This window comes from Heliangelus exortis, chromosome 8 (assembly GCF_036169615.1).
Source record: "Heliangelus exortis chromosome 8, bHelExo1.hap1, whole genome shotgun sequence".
NCBI lineage: Eukaryota > Metazoa > Chordata > Aves > Apodiformes > Trochilidae > Heliangelus > Heliangelus exortis.
This window is the reverse complement of record NC_092429.1, coordinates 1,184,339-1,197,544: the sequence shown is the minus strand read 5'-3', so window position 1 is coordinate 1,197,544 and position 13,206 is coordinate 1,184,339.

Genomic DNA, 13,206 nt, shown 5'->3' with positions numbered 1-13,206 from the left:
TGCCCGGCTCGCTTTGGTTTTCTGGGTGTAATGATCCTGAAACAATAAAATAAAAATTGGTAATACTTCAGAGCACAAGAAAGCCAAAGCTGAGAGGGGTCAGCACTTGTGGGTCAATTCTAGTCACAAAGACTGCAGTATTTTGAGGCTGGCCTCACCATGAAATCTACCTCAAGCCTTTCTTCCAGCCAGCTCCTCTGTTTCCCTTCCCAAGGTGGTGGCCATGGGCAGCAAATCCCCTCTGGCCAGACCTGCATGAAGCCCCCAGCCTGGCAGCCTTTCTGCACCTCCTCCTCTCTGCCACACCAGCTCCCACCCACTGACAGCAGGTGAGGATTAGAGGCAGCTTTTAGGAAAGCTCCTGGCTTTAAAATGAGTGAACCCCTGAGCAGGTTTATGTGTGGCACTGAGCAGCTGTATTACCCTCCCTCCTGCAGACCCCACCATTCCAGCAGCTGGGCTTAAACCACAGGGGAAACAAATCCAAGAGCCTTTACACACCCAGAAAAAACAAAAAACCAACTGGCATTTGGTGGACCCTAACTAAAGAGTGCATGTCCCTGCAGCAGATAGTGCAGCCTGTTGTTGCAAGACTGGCAAATCCAGAGCATGCTGCATTTAACACCCTTCTCAAATGTTCATTGTATTAAATGCTAATTTTAAACTAAAAGCATAACCAATGACCACTCAAAGAGGGCAGCAGTTTTCTCTCAGCATCACCAAGACCCAGTGACTGCAGGACACCCAAAAGACCACAAGGGTTTACTGGTTTAAAAACATGGACCTGTAATACAAACACAAACCATGCTGGGTCCCTGATGGGTGAAAGAAGGTGATAAAACCCATAAGGTCACATGCCTTCTGTGAGGGATAGAAGGGGGGCTTTATTTACAGAAAAAATTGTCTTTCTATTCTCACTGCTCTCCTTCTGCATGAAGTCTGAGTCTGGGGGAACGTGCACTGGGTGCAAGATGCACGCAGTGGTGAGCAAATACAGATTAAAAGTTCTAAAAAAGGAAACTAACAGTCTAACACTGACTGGTGATTGCTACACTGATCTTTCCTGTGTTTTATACTGCCTGTTTGTACAGCTCACTGTCCTCCTAGAGATTCATCCTGTCCAACAGGCTGCAAAAAATGGGATTACATGCATTTATTAACCTGGCAAAGCTGAGATAACTCATTAACTAGGGCACGGCAGGATCCGGAATGGCCACTGACACTTTTTGGAAGGAAAACAAGGATCCTTTGCCAACAGCCAGCAGAGATCTGGCACAGAGCCCCGGCCCAATCACGCAATTAGCCACGAGCCTCACCAGCCCTGGGATGTGGGAAACGTGGAGCCAATTCCTGGCATCCCAAACCCAGGGGGACGCGCGGCGGCCAAGAGGCACGAGGGAGGCTCAGCACAGCCCCAGCAGAGACCACAAAAGGTTTTGGCAGAGGGGCTGAGCTGCAGCAGTGATGGGGTTGGAGGAGCCAGAGGGATTCAGCTCCCCCATTTCCAGGAAAGAATGGGGGGGAAAGCACAGAAAGTTCCCAAGGGATGGCCCTTGGCACAGCAGCGTCCCCTCGATAAATCCCACACTGCTTCCCGTGTGGGAAACAGCACCAACATTTTAATAGCTGCTGTTAACAAATCTTGGTAGGGAGGAGGGAAATAAAGAGTGTGCAGCAAGAGGCAGTCCTGTCCCAGCCAGCCCCTGCTGTCCTGCTGCCAAGATGGTACTTTGCACTTCCAGCAAGGAAAGAAAAACAAGTGGGAGGCGTCAGCCTCTTTTGCATAGGTGTGACAGCCCTCAGAAAAAGGGGAGATTCCAAATGGAAAAGCTTCTGCTTTGCTGCCCAAGTTCTCCCCTCTGGTCACAACCCCTGAAAACTGCTAAGGAAAAGTTCAGGACAATTTTTAATCTGTCGACTTCTTGCTTCCTGATGGAGATCAAAGCCCATGGATAAAACAATCTTTAGACGCATGTAAATAAAAAATTAAAGATTAAAAAAAAAATGAAGAAATAAAATACAATTTAAAAAATAAATAAAATAAATAAGAAATAAACAGGAACACTTTCCACACTAGAGCCATAAGGACTGGAAATCCCTGCCTAATATAAAAAAGCTCCTACCATATTAGCTATCAAACCCCACAAGCATGGTTTTGAGGCTGGCAGAATGCAAAGCTCCCCTCTGAAACTCATGGAGCCACCAGGAAATGGTGCTGCCCAACTGGACCCAGGCACTCCAGGACCCTGGCTTTGCAGGATGAATCCCTCCCAAGTTTTGCACTAAGATAAATCAGCTGAGGCTGGGGAGATGGTGGTCCATTTCCCCAAAACTGTCAGTGACACTTTCTGTCACGCTGGAATGAAGTTGGAGATGTTTTGGGGACTGTTCTGAGGTCACTTCTTGCCAGCTGTGTTGGTGGTGTTTCACAGGGTCAGCTGAGAGGAGGATCATCAGTGGGAGGTTTGGAAAATCCATCCTACAGCACAGGATCCATCACAAAAACTTTGATTTTCTAAGGCAAACCAGGACACAACTTCTTGCACTTGGCTGCGACACAGCAGCCCACCAAAACAAAAAGCACATAAATGCTCTTGGTACTTTCTTGCTTTTAGTTTTAAGAACAGAAAGGAAATAATTTTCTTGTGGAAATAATCCAGCCTCTTATCAAGGTGATAAATGACATGGCAAAGAACCTTTTGTTCTACCATGAACTGAAAGGGCACGCACAAGTACGGGAAGGATCCTGCAGCTGCAGGCTGCTGGGGAAACTCAAGCCCAAAGAGCTAAGAACCAGACAGAACTCCAAACACAGCCCATTAGGGACAGGCAGCTCAGGAAAGCCCTTTGTGGAGACAGGCTTCCTCCATTCCAATCAAATTAAATGAAAGGCTAGGTCTGTAGGCAATCAGGACGCCTGTCTGTGCCCAGTAAATCCCCGCCTCCCCAAGAGCTGTCACCTCTCAGTCCCCTCTGCCAGAGCTTCCCAACCCTGCCCCAGGTCTGTCCTGCTCTGCCAGCCACACCTGCAGCCCCAGCTTTGGTTTTCCTGCTCTGCAGCCCAACATTTTCCCCTTCCCAAGGAGCTCCAGAGGGTCCCTCCTGAGAACATCCTGCGCCTCCTTCCCCAGCAGAGGCTGTGTGGCTCCCACGCCACCATCCTATCCCAACGGAACTGGGAGGGAAGGGTTTTTTGGCTCTCCTCAGCCTAAACCACTGAAAAAGTTTTACTTTTCCCCTGAAACTGATGCAGGAGCCCTGGGTGAGCCTGTGGGACTCAGCACAAGCTAACACACCCCTCGTGGGGGCTCAGGACCCACAGCATCCCCAGCTGGGCTGCCTGCCTCAGCCATTTGCTGCTGCAATACCAATAATCCTTACAACACACCACTTCTTGAGGGTTTTTTTTTAACTCCCTAACTCCACCACATGCCAAGAGGCTGATACGGATACAGGAAGTGGAATATAAACACATTGCCTGCTTTACCAAATATCCAAAGAAACACAACTAAAAATATCCACTCAACAGTGTCCCTGAACATCTCAAAGCCCCGTAACACCCATACCCACACTGACTGGAGCCCCCAGGGCTTGCAGGTGTGGGGCCACCATCCTCCAGGACTTGGTTTTCAGGACCTTCTTCTCCCCGTGGATGTACAGCTGGAAGGGGGTTGAGTTGCTCTGGAATTATGAACACAAAACTGCCCTGTCCTCCTGAGCCAGGTGCCATGTGAGGGGATGGATGCACCCCACCATATTCCCACCTCCCCTGGGTGCTTCCACAGCTGCCTCTGCCTTCCCACTTCTCCCTACCTCCAAAAACAAAAACAAAAACAAAAAAAAAAAAACATGGAGAGCCCTACAGTGACTCAGTCACCACGAGGACTTTTGTCACCAGCTCTGCTCTTTCTGCCACTTCTCATTAATCGCTGCAAAAATAGAGGGAAAACTTTTTGTGCTCACGTCACTCGTGCCTCCTCTCTGCCCTCCCTCCTGCGTTCCTCCAGAGGTCATTGCTGGGAGCAGAAAGGATGTGACTGCAGCAGAGGCCACCAAGCTGCACACAGGATTCACAGCCAGGTTCAGAAAAATGAGGTCTCCTCGTGCCACGTGACAAAATCCAGAAACCAGGCTCCAGCAGTGATTAATGCAGAGCAGTCCCCAGAGCCATCAAACATCTGCAGCTTCACTTTTCCAAGAAACAGCAAGTCCACGACTACTTTCAAGACCCTGGGGAACTTGTTTGCTGCTTCCTATAGCTGAGGAAAGTTTCCCTACCCGTTCCCACCTCAGTACGACACAGCCACTTCTGTGCTAGCCCAGCCCTACCCGGGCTTTGGAGGTGCCAGCTGAGTTTGCAGCACGATGATCCTGCCTGGAATACTGCTCCACACTGAGGTGGAGGTGGTTATCCAAGGATAACCACAGCCTGCTTTAAAGCTCTCCTCTCCATCCCCACGAAGGCAGCTCCTGCAGGGAGATCTCTGCTCCGGCACAGGGGGTGAAGCGCAAGGGAGGAGGATGAGGAGGATGAGGAGGATGAGGAGGATTTCTGGGGCTCTGCCACCGAGGTCTGCAGGGATCTCAAGTTGCTTTTGCAATCAAAGGATGCTGCACGGGGGCTTGGGGCAGCTGTGCTTGAGAAGGAAGCTGAAGAAAGAAGTTCCCACCCCACAGATCACAGATCACCTTTCCTGGGGGGAGGATGGAGCCCTCGCCACGCTGCTGCCTGCATCCCAGAGAAATCCCCATGAATCTGGCTCAAATATACCAAGTCTTTTGAGGGACTAAGACACAAAGCTGCCAGTTTTAACAAGCCCAACAATGCTTGCTGCTTGGGAGCCCTCAGAAACTGCTCCAAACACCAGGAGAGTTTCAGTTTCAGGTGAGGGAGGTCCCATCAGCTGGGTGAGCTTGCCCTCAGCACTACATCCCAGCCACTCTTCTCCTCTGGGGAGTTAATTTGACACTTTAGTGCTTGATTAAAGAGACTCCAACTGACTGGGATGAAATACAGGATTGAGAAGTGATTAACTGCATGCTAATCCCCCAATCCCATTTAGTGCTGCTGGAGTAGGATTAAAATGCCACTGGTGTCCAGGACTCCCCCTTTCCTCACAGACTTTGACTTCTAAATGAATTTACAACCAAGTTAGACACAAACAAGCAACTTGTCCCTGATGCCACTAGCACTAAATCAAACAGAAACACCAGCTGATAGCCTGACAAATTACTGGGAATTCAACTGGATGTGCCACACTAATCAAACTGTTTCCTGATCGTCAGAGCTAACGAGGTGCAGCTTCCTACCTACCCAGCATGGCTTCCCCAGCCTGGCTGCTGTGACAAATACCCTGACACCCCCCCAGCCACACATCCTCCTGGCTGTCCTCTAGTGGTGACAAGTCCCCAGTGTCCCCACGGGGTCACTGCCAGCAAGGGGGGATCAAGATGGATGGGCTGAGAGGGGTCCAGAATGCAATACACCAGTTAGATCCCACAACACTTCCAGTTCTGGAGTCCCCAGCATCAGGAGGACACAGAGCTCCTGGAAGGTGTCCAGAGGAGGCACTGAAATGCTCAGAGGGCTGAGCACCTCCCTGGGAAGCCAGGCTGAGGGATTGGGGTTGTTCAGCCTGGAGAAGAGGAGGCTCCCAGGTGAGCTCAGAGCAACCTCCCAATATCTGAAGGGGCTACAAGAAAGCTGGGGGAGGGCTTTGGACACGGGGGGGTAGGGAGAGGACAAGGGAAATAAATGGGTTAAAACTTGGAGAGAAAGGGGAGATTTAGGTTGGACATGAGGAAGAAATTCTTTAATATGAGGGTGGGGAGACCCTGGAACAGGAAGCTGTGGACAGCCCCTCCATGGCAGTGTCCAAAGCCAGGTTGGATGGGGCTTGGAAAAACCTGGGCTGGTGGGAGGTGTCCCTGCCCATGGCACTGGGTGAGCTTTAAGGTTCTTTCCAACCTTTTCTGTGATACATTCCCAACCCCTCCCCCTTCCAAAAAAATAAAGAATGGAAAGCTGGGATAGAGCACGGCGATCTGAAAGTTCCTAAAGTAAAAGTATGAGTGCAGCAGGGTGTGTAATCTCAGTATCAGCCCCAAACCTCCCCAAATAATGACGCTTCCCACTAATTAAAGCTCCTTCCCACACTAATCCCACAGCTCCTCGCACATGGGAAACTTCCCCCGCCCAGTTCCCCGGCAGGGCTGAGGGAAACCCGTGGTGGGAACATCCCAAATAAACCGAGTTTAAATGATTTAAACACTTGAAATGATTCCTCTGGATTGTTCCTCCTGCCCCTCCGGATCATTTCTCCTTTGCGGAGGGCGGGAAGGCCGAGTGCTGCTGCTCAGACTCTCCGAGCAAGGCCTACTGATTATTGTTCATTTTTAAGTTCGGGGCAAACCCTTAAGTTGGGTTTTTTCCACAGAACCGAGCACATTTCCCCCCTTTTCGGAGCGGCAGCCAACTCGCTCACCCGCCCGCCAACCACCCCGGGCCTGCCAGCCGCCTCCCCCCTCACCGCTCCTCAGGGGACTTGAACCAAAACCCTTCCGATTTACCTCAAAACCCCCCGCCAACCCCGCGGGGAAGGGTCCCTCGCCTTCCCCCGAGCTCCAAATCACTTTTTCGGGGACGTCCGAACCAACCCGAACCCAGGGGAAACCCCCAAAACCCGCACCCCGGTACTCACCGCCCGCTCCCTCCTCCGCCCTCCGCCCGTCTCCACGGGCGACCGTTAAGCCACGCCCACCGCCCACACAAGCCACGCCCACCCCCTTGGCCACGCCCACCCCCGCCAGCCGCCGCCCCGCCCCGTTCGGGGCGGGGCGGTGGCTGGCGGGGGTGGGCGTGGCCAAAGCGTTGTGGGCGTGGCTTGCGCTTGGCGGGGAATCGGTTTTTTTCACCCCATTTTGTGTCTTGACGTCACGGTGACGTCACTGGGGGGTTCTTGAGCCGTTGTTTCGGCTTGGAATTTGTACTGCTGGGTGTGGTGGGTGAGCATCCCAAAGGTTCAGCTGGAGCATCCCTGGGGCTGTGGGGACAAGCTGGGCATCCCAAGGGATCTGCAGGAGCATCCCTGTGACCTTGAGGATGAGCTGGGCATCCCAAGAGGTCTGCAGGATCATCCCTGTGACCTTGGGGATGAGTTGGGCATCCCAGGGGATCTGCTGGAGCATCCCTGTGCCCATGGGGACAATCTGGAAATCCCAAGGGCCTTGCAGGATCATTCCTATTGCTTTGAGGATGAGTTGGGCATCCCAAGGGATCTGCAGGATCATTCCTGTTCCCATGGGGACAATCTGGAAATCCCAAGGGCCCTGCAGGATCATCCCTGTGACCTTGAGGATGAGCTGGGCATCCCAAGAGGTCTGCAGGATCATCCCTGAGCCCATGGGGACAATCTGGGCATCCCAAAGGCCTTGCAGGATCATCCCTGTGACCTTGGGGATGAGTTGGGCATCCCAGGGGATCTGCTGGAGCATCCCTGTGCCCATGGGGACAATCTGGAAATCCCAAGGGCCTTGCAGGATCATTCCTATTCCTTTGAGGATGAGTTGGGCACCCCAAGGGCCTTGCAGGATCATCCCTGTTCCCTTGGGGATGAGTTGGGTATCCCAAAGGATCTGCAGGATCATCCCTGTGCCCATGGGGATGAGTTGGGCACCTCGGGGTCTGCAAGATCATCCCTGTGCCCATGGGGACAATCTGGAAATCCCAAGGGCCTTGCAGGATCATCCCTGTGACCTTGGGGATGAGTTGGGGATCCCAAAGGATCTGTAGGGTCATTCCTGTTCCCATGGGGACAATCTGAGCACCCCAAGGGCCTGGCAGGGGTGCAGGGGCTGAGGAGGAGCAGGTCTGGGATCTGCAGGGATTTGCCCCAAAGAGCCCAACCTGCCCCTGCTGGGTGCTTCGATCCTGCACAGTGCTGGGCACCACCTGGAGCTTGGGAGGCAGAGGAGGGTGAGGGGTCCTTTAGCCCCAAACAGGGCCCCTCAGAGCTCCTCGGGGCTGATGAAATTTCCTGTGAAGCCCCAGGAGGATGCCCGAAGCCCTGGAGACCCTCCCGGGTCCCTGCGGGTGCTCCCGGGGCTGAATCCCCCTCCCCCGAGGGGCCGGGGGCACCCAGATCCTCACCCTCTGCCCTGGGGACCCGGCACGGGCAGGGACCCACGCGGAATCCCCAGTGACGGCTGCGTGGGAGAGCATCCTCGTGTCCTGCTGGGAAAACACAGCGGGAAAGACACAACGTTCCTCGGAGAGCGAGAACCCCAGAAGCAGCCGATTCCCCCCCCCTGCCCCCCCATCCCTCCGGGCCCTGCCCAGCACTGCCCTCTGCTGGGCTAACCCAGCACCTCCCCACTAATCAGCTCCAGCCTCAGCTTAATTAACCTGCGGTAATTACCTCCCCCCCCTGCCTGGCACCGCAGCCTGCCCAGGGAGCAGCCCCCAGCCCGCTCCTGCTGGCCAGGCGGGGCTAGCGGGGCACCCCGGGGGGCTAGCGGGGAGTGCTGGGTGCACTGGGAGCACTGGAGGGATGTGTTGGAGGCAGTGGGAGCGCTGGAGTGTGTTCTGGGAGGGCACATTGGGTGCACTGGAGCGTGTACTGGGGGCACTGGGAGCACTGGAGTGTGCGCTGGCCATGCTGGAAGGGCACGCTGGGCGCGCTGGAGCGTGCCCTGGGTGTACTGGAGTGTGTACTGGGGGTCATACTGGGTGCACTGGAGCATCCCCTGGGTGCATTGCCATGAGCTGTAAGCCCAGAGAAGCACCCCCTAGGCTCCCAGTCACAGGTACTGGGAGCACTGGGAGCACTGGGGGCAGGGAGGTGGGGCTGGGGGCCATGGGAGCACCTGGGGGATGCTCAGGCAGGAGCTGGGGCTGAGCCTGGGCAAGAAGAATTTAGCAGAGAAAAGGAAAAATGATCTCAGCTCCCCAGCAAAGGGCAGGGGGTTAACCCTGTGAGGGAGGGGGCACCAGGGAACTGGGCTGGAAAAGTTCCCAGTCCCTGCTGGGAGCAGAAAATGCATCAGGGGGACAGGAAGGTTCTTTCCAGTCGAGGTGATTCCCTGGTTCTGTGAAGGTGGTCAAGTCCCCACCATCCCTGGAGGGGTTTCAGAGCCCTGGAGATGTGGGGATGAGGGACATGGGGCAGGGGTGGCCTTGGCACTGCTGGGGGAAGGCTTGGACTCAGTGATCCCAAAGCTCTTTCCCAACCCAGATGATCCCAGGATTCCCTGCACCAGGCAGCCATGGGAGCAGAAACCAGAGCCCAGGCTCTGCTCCCACCCCCATCCCCAGGAGTCCCCCCCTGGCACAGCACTCACAGCCCTCCCCAGCCTTATTTTATTTTCCCTTGCTGTTTCTCAGCTGTTTCACTCACGAGTGTCCCTTCAGTTCCCCATCCCTGGGCTGGGGTGATGGAGCAGGCTGGTCAAGAGGAGCCTGGCTGATAAATGGCCCTGTCCTGGGAGAAAACCAGGGGGTTTACATCCTGTGCATAACAAAAGAAAAAAAAAAAAGAAAAAAAAAAAGAAAAGAAAAAAAAAATAATTGCCTGATAGGGCTGCAAACCTTCTCCTACCACCAAAATCCACTGAACTGCAACATCACAGCTGAAGAGACTGCAGGCCTGGTCCATTTCCCCAGAAGCTCCCAATTTGGCAGAATAGTGGAATATTTTTCAAACTTGAGGACCTGCTCTGCTCTCAGGGTGTGTTTTGGTCCCCAGGGCATGGCAGGCACATCCCATCCCTGACCCACAGCCCAGAGCCACCTGGGACCACCACTGACACCCCTGTGCTGAGGCTGGTTTGAGAAGTAATGAATGCAAAAAAAAAAAAAAAAAGAGCATAATTAAAAATAAAACATCTTTACCTTAGGTGTGAATCACACCAGCCCCCTTCAGCAGCCTCTTTCTTGTGCATGAAGATTGGTTTTTTTTTCACCTAAAAGAGAACTTAATAAAGCAATGCCTGGAATTCTGCCTGTGGGAAAGAGTCATTTCTTACAGTCAACAGAAATATTTTCCTTTTCTGAGCCACTTTCTGGCTAATCTTTCCAGCTAATGCAGGAATCAGACAACCTCCAGCCCCTTCCTTCCAGCTGGTGAAGCATCCAACAGTGGGAAGAGCTGAAACAAGCTGAGCACAAACATCCCCTTATTTACTGATTTTCTCTCCCTTTCCTTTTGTGGGCTTTAATTGGTAGAAACAACACTTGAGGAGCCCACCTGACAGATGTATTTTTCCCTCCAAGGAAGGACTTTCCCTGCCCATTCTTTGCCTGCCAGAAGCCCGAGGCAGATTATGGGATGCAGGGGCTGGAGAAACCCACACAGGGACAAAGAAAATTCAACAACATAGGAGAGAAGAGCCTTCCTCTCTCCAGCCTTGGTGGTTTTAGTCTTAAAGGCATCACTGAGGTATAAAAAAATCCTCAGTGCCAGGGGAAAGGGATGGGGGAGCAGAGAGTGCTGGAGCATCCCTGGGCAGCAGCCTGGTCCTTACTCATGTTATGGGTGCAGCCTCTGTGCCCACCTGTGTCCTACCCATGGGGCAGCATCTCTGCAGAGCTTCCCAGCCACTGATGCTTTGCAGAAACCAGCCCAGCAGAATGGTGCAAAATGAACCTGTCAGTTCCAGCTGGTTCCCTCTTACCTGGGGGGAGGAACAGGATGCATTTCTACAGAGGGGATCTTCAGCAAGATGCACACGAGATCCTGCCCCAGAGAGGTGGAAAGAAGCAACTTCTGCTCTGGATCTGCCCTTGGAGGATCTCATTTCCATCCACTGACTGCCTGGATCCACGTCTCTCATCTTCAGCAGGAATCAGCCTTGGTTGGTCTCAGCTTCCCACTCCTTGCCAGCACTTGTCCAAGTGCTCAGTTGTCCCTGGAGCTGAAGAGAAGGAGTCAGACCCCAACAGATGCAGATCCTGCACTTGCCAGAGATAAAATAACACCCAGAGAGTGATGGGCTGAGGGGGCCTCTCCATCAGCACCTTCCCACCCAGCTGGGGACACGGGGCAGCAGTGCAAACTTGCTAACATCCTGCAAAGAGCAAACAGCACTGAGAGGGACTGGGCATCAACCAGGAGGCTGCCAGGCTGCAATTGGCTTTAAGTGGTCCCTAACATTTCCATTAGCTCTCAGGTGCTTTTGGCATCCCTAATTCATGCTGCAGAACCCACGGGAGATGGCAGATGATGATTAAGATGTGCTTTTACTCTTCTGGAGTACCTCGTAGCTGTGGCCCATGCATACAGAGCATGTTGCTTATTATTCAGAGCTGTTTGTTCCATTAATCATGTGCCTGCTTTGCTCGGGGAAGAGGGAGAATATAGCAATATTCTGGCTGCTTGTTTTTAAAATATGTGTGGGGGTGGACACTCCAGCTACTGCTCACATTTTTCTCTCCAAGTCACAGCAGAGCTGTTCGTGATTCTCCTCCCTCCTGTTTTCTCCCAACACTGATTTTGTTGGCCAGACTCAGGAAGGAAGCTGCCTCGAGCCAACTGATGGAAATAATAAGTATTACTAATGGAGAAATGTTTCAGTTTCTGGGTTGCAGAGAGGAAGCCTTGGAACAGCTTTAAAATGAAAGGTGCTGTGATGTTTCTTCTCCAGCAAAGACACAGAAAGGCTGCGGGGCTTTTATCTGTGTCCATTAAACCTCTTCTGATTTGACACCTCCTAGCCTGGTTATTGCTCACCAAGTTCTGGGAAATGCCCTGAATGCTGTTTCTGAAAATTACTGAAGAGCTCTACAGTAGTAAAAAGCATAGAATTGATTAATTTTCTTTTTTTTAAGAGCCAAGCTTTGAAGCCAGCCTGAGCTCCTGAAATGCAGCTCCAAGGAAAACCTGTGCTCATGTTTCCCTCGGTCTCCTTTGCTTCCAGATTGAAGCTGTTGGGTGGAGAAACTGAAAGCCAGGCTTGGATTTGGGCTGGAAATCCATAGCTGGTCAAAGCTGGGAGCTCTGAGTCCTCAGCAGAGGAGCCAGAGGAATAAACACAGCGAGGGGCTCTGCCTGAGAGGTCCCAGCCTGCACCCAGCCTGCACCCAGCCTGCACCCAGCCTCCCAGCCTCCCTCCAGGTCTCCAGGCATTGCTCAGAGAGTTTTCCAGTCAGCTGTGGTCACCTCAGCCTCCTGGGAAGTGATTGTGGAGCAGGAACAGCAGCTCAGAGACTTGTACCTGTGTCTCCCATGACCTTGTCTCCCCGGAGTGAAGAGCACTTGAGAAAAACAACAAGTTCTGGGACTGAGTGGAGTTTGCTTGAGTGAGGGGAAAAACAAACCAAAACAATATGAAAAAAAGATTAAAACCAACCAACTTGAGAACTAACGAGCTGTCCTTCAGCTCTCCAGATCAGAACAGTGTGTCAAGGCATTTCTGCAAGGTGCAGAAATAGCTCCCTGGAAGTCCTGGTGTCACTGCCTGCTGAACAGCAGCCTGGTGGCAAACAGCAGGGGAGGACAAGACAGGAGCTGGGCTGCTTCTTTGGGACAAACAAATGATTTCACCTGAATGTCTTCCATCAAAAGATCTGCTGCTTTTTTACTTTTATCTTTTTACAGAGATCCGTTTGTTTTTTTTTACACTGCACTTATTATAAAGTGTTTACTTCTAATGAATACTCTTTAGGCCAGGAAACATTTGAGTCCTCAAAGAAAAATCATTATCCCTTTAATTTAGCTAAATGCTCCTCCATGGGAAGTAAAACATCAGGAAGTGTGTAATAAACCCCCCAAATGACACTCTGGCTTGGTTCTAGCAAAGCCTTACCTATCAGTCCCTAAAAACAGGTGTCCCCCAGGGATATGGGAGTTTTCACTCCAACTACAGTAGCAGCCTCTGCACAGCTCCCTGGCAGAGTGTAAAGACACTCCCCTTTATTTAGACTTTCATGGGACTCCCAGTAGCCAACATCTTGACAGCCATCAGTTCCATTGAAATAAATTTCCCTTCTTGTCAGACTGGCAGAGTGCACACACATTAAAAATCCAGCTAGTTGAGTTTATATGGGAAGAAATACAAATTAAATGGTTTTCATTCCCACTACACCCCAAACACAGATGGTTTGCACAGCTGGAAAGGCAGCCACAGAGGTGTCACTTGTGCCCAACATATCCCAGGCTGCTGGAGCTGGGTGCTGAGAGTCCCACAGCACCATCCTGCATCCCCAGGAAC